The 6,368-nt window shown below is 42.9% G+C and overlaps 1 long non-coding RNA gene across 2 annotated transcripts in view; it reads right to left on the bottom strand.

Moving 5' to 3' along the window:
* Positions 1–450: 450 nt before the first annotated feature.
* The window catches only part of LOC123976035, a 33,880-nt gene continuing 27,962 nt past the window's right edge, over positions 451–6,368 (bottom strand). Inside the window, exons 4-5 of one of the 2 annotated variants that reach the window (XR_006826224.1) lie at positions 1,647–1,728; positions 451–932 (exon numbers count right to left, since the gene is read on the bottom strand). This is a non-coding gene — a long non-coding RNA (uncharacterized LOC123976035). Of the gene's footprint in view, positions 933–1,470; positions 1,729–6,368 lie in introns of those variants that run through there. The other variant, XR_006826223.1, reaches the window with a different exon arrangement.

Raw genomic sequence — 6,368 nt, 5'->3', positions numbered from 1 at the left:
AGCCAGTTAATGTGTTTTTCAGCGGTAGGAGCGAGCTGGGTACTAATGTGTCTCGGTCTGTCTCTTGCACAATCAATTTCAACTGTCCTGGGATGCACAAACACATGGTGGGGCTGAGAGCCAGGGAACACTGGGCCACCCTGACCGAGCGTCAGGGGCGAGAGCCTGAAAGAGGGCCACGTCACTTTCATTTATTCACCTGAAAACTGCCAAGAGCTGGCGCTTTGTTGAGCAGTCAGAAAAATGTGACAAGAAGTTCAATTTGTGCTTTTGATATCACATGCGGACGACGTTGATCTGAAATGTTCATGTCACATTAAATTCCTGACTGGGAGAGCAAAAATGTATTTTACTGTGCTTACGAACCACAAGATACCAGCAAGGCCGGTAAAAGGAAACAGCTGATGATGTTTTTTAAATATCTTTGTCAGTATTAACAAAAACAACACGTTTTCACCATTGCTTGGATTTTATTGGCATAATTCCAGTTAATAAAAAACAGAACAAGGTGCAAATCATTCATCCATTAGTTTAGGGTTTTTTCCCAAACATTTCCTCAGTTGTGATGATTTGATGCTTTTCTTTGTCTTATGAAAGTAAACTTCGATGACGGAACCATCTTTAGACTCAAGAAGGATCCTTCACTATTTCCTGACATTTTAGGGACCAAATGATTAATCGATTGAGAAAATTATAATGAAAAGTATTGTTCGTTGCAGCCCTATAACAAAATGCACATCCTTTCTCACCAACATATTTCTGTCTAACAATAACAATTTTGAGTTGCTGTGAGGAGCTTCAACGTCTGTACAAATGAAAAACCTTTAAAGTGATGACACTTTGCTGTCTTTTTATAAATGTAACTATCAACGTGTTCCTCGTCTCCTGACTTCAGGTCTGCAGTGTTGTAATTTTCAGCGTCTGTGAACAGACTTAAAAAAAATCTTGTGTGAGTCATACATCGGGGTCACGAACCTTGGCTGTCTTTTTATTGAACCATGTGAGTGTTCAGTGCACAAAGCCGGCCGAAAGGTACTGCCCCCTCCAAAGAACCACGTTGTCTCTTCTTGGCTTCCCATGGGCAGTTTTGGGGAATTCTCTCCAGATGAGTTCATGCAGTCAAAAAAATATATTTTTCTACAAGTGCTCTGCAGATTTACTCTGATCTGTGATACGTTTCTGACATTTGTGATAGTCTCATGATTGAAAAAAGTACACACCTTGTCGTCTGGCATTGTGAGACGTTTTCTCTCAGTTTAAAGACAGATGCAGCTGCATGCAACTTTGTTCCCAAGGACCTCACCTGTGAACTTTTATATCATCACAGGTTAAGGGTCTCAGGGACAATGAAGCACGCCGACAGACGCGTCTGGTCTGAAAAAGGCGGTCGTCAACTGTTCAGCCGACCTCGTCCACAGGTAAAATCCAACAAGTCTTAAATGAGCCATGAAATTTTCACATGACAAAATATATTTCTGTGACGTATGTTTTTTAATGCTGTTATTTAAGCTCAGTGAGATTTACTTTTGACATTAAACCTGCAGATAAATACAATTTTAACTATTTATAGATATGTAGCATCGTATCTTATCACAAAAAGAGACTCTAAAGTGACAGACAGTTTATACGTCACATTGGATGGTTACCGTTTTTTTTATCAGTGACGATGCTGTCCGACATGAAATATTTCGTCTTGAGACGTCTGCGCAAAATGGACCGGACCACATCCTGCAGAAAGAGAAAGATCTAGTTAGAGCACATTGTTCAACATACAAGTGTACAAGCAACATACAAGCGTTATTTATCTGTTCGCTTCCTTTTCAGGGCCCTTTTACTCTCTTTTCCTCCTGACATAGCCAGCGCCTGTTTTTCAGTGCAGGTCTGTGCAGTAAGACATTCAAAGAAAATGCCCCCTGCTGGCAGACAGACAGACAAAGCATTTGAAGACAGACGCACACATGCAGAGGAAAACCCTTAAAATGTAATGTATAAATCTGGTTTTGCATATGGGATGGACCTATAGCCGCACGGCCTGTATGAGCCAGACAGAGCGGTCATACAGTTCATAGACACACACACACTCGACTCTTTGCTTATGCACATGCATGAAACATCCACAGACAGCTGTGCCTGGAGCCGCAGACAACACTGTCATCTTATATTTCCTACAGGCCTTGTGATCTCACAGGATTATGCAATCGCTCCCCCATGACAAAGATGCTCAGCCTCGAGGGAGGCAACACTGATTTACTCTTCCCCAGACAAAATATATGTCATACAAGCACCGCAGACGCCACATGAAGAATAAGAGCTAGGGTACAAACAACTGGCACACAGCTGAAAAGCTCCATTTGCATCACGTTAAGTCTGTGCAGACGACAGCTTCACCGGCTGCCAACAATCCAGAACACGTTCCCAAACTTACAAAATCTGTCTGTGGCCAGGTGCACGCGTGCACACGCATGCACACACACACACACACACACACACACACGCAGACGAACACGCGACTCTACAAAGGTGCACAGAACATGGAGCCTTTTGCTGCCAGTGTGAGACATTAGACTGCCTCTCTCTCTGTTTTCTCTTTGTCTCTGTGCTTTGAGATATTTCCCTCTGTCCCAGTTTTCTCCTCTGCTGCTCTCAAACGCACGAGACACAAAGACCGGAGGATGAAAACCAGAAGCTACAGGGAGGATGAAGTCAAATATTCTCATGTACAACAAAAATGTACCTATGTCAAAAAGAACGCACATGAAGGTGGACACAAATGAAGGGAAGATGGCGGGCGGACGTTGTCAGTCGGACTGCTTGTCTCGATGTGCTAGCCGGCCCATTTAAGTCAGTCTGAACTCCCCATTTGCCTTTGCCTGGTATTCCTAAGACACACACACTCACATTTGTACTCATGTCCGTCCACACATGCATACAACAAGTGCATGTACATAAAACAGATGGGCGCACACACATAAACACATACAGTAAAACACAACGCACTCTTTTGATGAGTTATTGATCCGTTTTCCCCTTGAGCGGAAAAAAAAGCAACAATTAATCCGGTGGTAAAGAAAATTACTCTTGATAAAAACCTATCCTGCCCCATCTTCACAGCCTTCCTTCTCTCTGAGCACTGTACGCAGCGGCGAACAGAAAAGCTATTCCCCTCTCGCTACCCCTCCATCATCTCGCTCTCCTCTTTTTGTCTCTCCTCTTCTTCTATCCCTCTCCCAGGCGCTGTCCCTGGCTCTGTTTTGTGCCTGTTTCCCTCTGCCAAGTCACATCACTAATTCTCCAGGCGATTAGAGTCCGAGCAGGCAATGTCTATGAGGCAGGTACGCTGCACACACACACACACACACACACACACACACACACACACACACATACACGCAAACACAAACACAGTAAAACACACACAGATTGCATTGATTCCATTATCTGGTGCTGTACCAACACCCCCACTTCCCCCAACCCCCAACAACCACCAACACCGCCTCCATCTATGACCCTCTCCTTTCATAAATCTGTGTCACCTACATACATCACACACACACACACACACACACACACATTTAGACACTTATGCAAGCATGCAGTATCTCCAGCTATCGTTCGTTCTTCTTCTCTTGCCTGAACACTCTCTATCACTCTGTCCCCGCCTCCCCTTGCTCTGTCTCAGCCCTGCCCCTCATTTTCATCCTTCCCTCCTAGTCTCTCCCCCTCTCCCCCTATCTCTAACCCCTTACATTTTTTCCAGGCGTGACGTCCCGTCTTGCCCATCTTGCAGTCTACACTCATGCGAAGCTGTGTCTCTAAATGGTTGTCTGTTACTGTGTGTTTGTTTGTGCGTCTGTGCGTTTGAACTTGCGCTGCCGCTACACTCGTGCATCTGGAGGAGAGAGAGTCAACGTGTTCGGGAGGGAGGCGCATGTGTGTGAGGTGCGTGCGTGCATGTCCTTGTGCACCGCTGCGCACACATGCATCTGTGTGAGAGGGAGTGTGTGTGTGTGCGTGTGTGTGTGTGTGCGTGTGTGAGGAAGGGAGGGAACAGAGTGGGAGAGGCGGTGGAGGGAGCTCACAGACGGAGGCTGTGGATTTTACACAGCATGAGGATCAAAGCCACAGCAAGCCCAAAGGTGATTAACCTCGCAGCCGTTCTGACCACAACACTGCTGCTCTTCTTCCACATTTCATTAACATTAACAGTCTCCTATCTGCACAATTCATCACGTCAATCTATCCGCCTTTGTTGCACAGATTCCCAAAAATCCACTATATATATGGTGAGCAATAAGTAAGCCATCAGAAATTGTGAAACCACATAGCTGAACTTTTGCATCTTTTATGTGTGTGAGAATTTAAAATTAGTTGTGGACAATTTCAATAAATAAAAGACACATTAAATAAAATAAAATTTCACGACAGTGTTAAGTGATGAAACAGAATATATTAAAATAAACCTAAGAGTAATTTAGGAGAAAATAGAGCTTTTTATAGGAAAAAACTAAATTATGTATGAAATGGCAGTATTAGATGTAAAACACACGCAGGAACTGGCCACGTTTTATAAAATAGCAGTTGGCAGACGGCTCTATTGTGACGGTTTTATTTCCTCTTGAGTTGGAACATGCCGGGAGTCGTTTCTTTGTGTGCGTACAGAAAAGAGCAGTGCTCGGCAGAGATTGCTGATATATGCTCTTTTTTCCCCCTCCTCGCTGGAGCACTGCAACGCAATGCGGATACTGAGTGTCTGAGCCACTAGCCAGACACACTGGGGGACAGAGGGGGTGGGGTGTGGGTGGTGGGGAGCTGGGGGTGGGGGGGTGGGGGGGGGAGGTAGAAGGAGGAAAAGGAGGTGGAGGCAAGTTCACATGCAGCCCTGTGCTTCAGGACACACTGATACTAACGTCTGAACACACTGTCATTATCTACCATGTCTACAGAGAGCAGCCAGCGTGTACAGATAGTTTACTTCAGGGATTTTTATGTCTATGACTGAATGAATGCAAACAAAATTAAACTAAAACTATATTTGTGTAGAGTTTAATTAAGCTATTAAGAGGTCGATAGAAAGCCAAGGCCGTAACATACAGCAGTTTAAATTGTATATTTTCTAACTGTTGAAATCATGGGGGGTGGATCCAAGCTTTATATACAATACAAACAAATTAACCCCTGACCCACAATAAAAGTATTTAAAATATGAGCCCTCTAAAGGTTTTCCTTCCTTCTGTTTTCCTGGTTTTAATGTTACCGATCACATTCCGGCGTAATGTCGTCTGAAGAGATGTTCTGTGTTTTTGTGCATGGCATGCTAAGAACGCACCGAAACAAACAGCTATTGATAGTTGGCTCCATACCCCATTGGACTGCACCAAATAACAAATCAAAGAGCACTGCAGAGCAAGGTGGGTATATTGATGTGTGGATTAGCTGGACCTCAACAGCAAAACCTGATTAGTATTTCAGATGTTTTAGATTTAAAGTCAGTGCAGAAACTGTTTTGTAGCTTGTTTTCATGTAATTATAATTATGAGCTAGAATTTGAATTTGTTGAAAGAGAAATGTTAGATTATTCCAGAATTGATAATGGATTTGATCTCTACAGTAGTGACTGTCCGTACATCTCTTTTGTCAATCAATGCAAAAAGAAATATCCACCAGACCTTTAATAAAACAGTCCATAAAAAGTAAGAGGTAAAAATAATATTCAAATGTATTAAACTATAAAGAATATACTCTGTTACATGTAAATAAAATTAATTAACTAATTTGTTTAATTTAACTCTAAAAACTATTTGGCATCATTTCCTTTATTACGTTTGTCATGTTTAACATTACTGGTAGCAGTAAAACTGTTAAAATATATGAATACAATTAAAAGTCAGTCAATTTTACACCTTTGTCAGGTCAGTCTTCGTACTTACCAATCCAAGGGCCATTAAGGGTGATGGCACTCGCATGAAGTCTGGGTGACACCGCAGGGAAAGCTAGAAGGTTGTACAGTTATCTCCATGGCTGTTTATTATGCGAAACCATACAACCAACTACCTCACACTGCAGAGCACTGGAGCCAGGTTAACGCTGGAGTCTGTTCTTGTTCCATGCAGACTTTTCTTTTACTTCTGTCTGTTTTTGTCTGTCTGTCATCCGTCTCTGTCTCGTTTCATTCATAATCTCATATTTTTGTGAAAAAGTTGTGTTTCAGATGAACACAAGCATTATATTTTGGTCTGTGGCTACATGATTAAAGTTTAATAATGTGACACTGTTGGAATTAAGAGGAGTAATGGCTAACTAACTGCCCTCAATGCATTTTTGGGGATTTGTCTCCCTCTTGTGGGTAGACGCAGTACACAGTCCCCCCC

This window comes from Micropterus dolomieu, linkage group LG09, assembly GCF_021292245.1.
Source record: "Micropterus dolomieu isolate WLL.071019.BEF.003 ecotype Adirondacks linkage group LG09, ASM2129224v1, whole genome shotgun sequence".
Classification (NCBI taxonomy): domain Eukaryota; kingdom Metazoa; phylum Chordata; class Actinopteri; order Centrarchiformes; family Centrarchidae; genus Micropterus; species Micropterus dolomieu.
The sequence above is the reverse complement of the archived record's forward strand: the minus strand, read 5'-3'. Positions and strand labels throughout refer to the sequence as shown.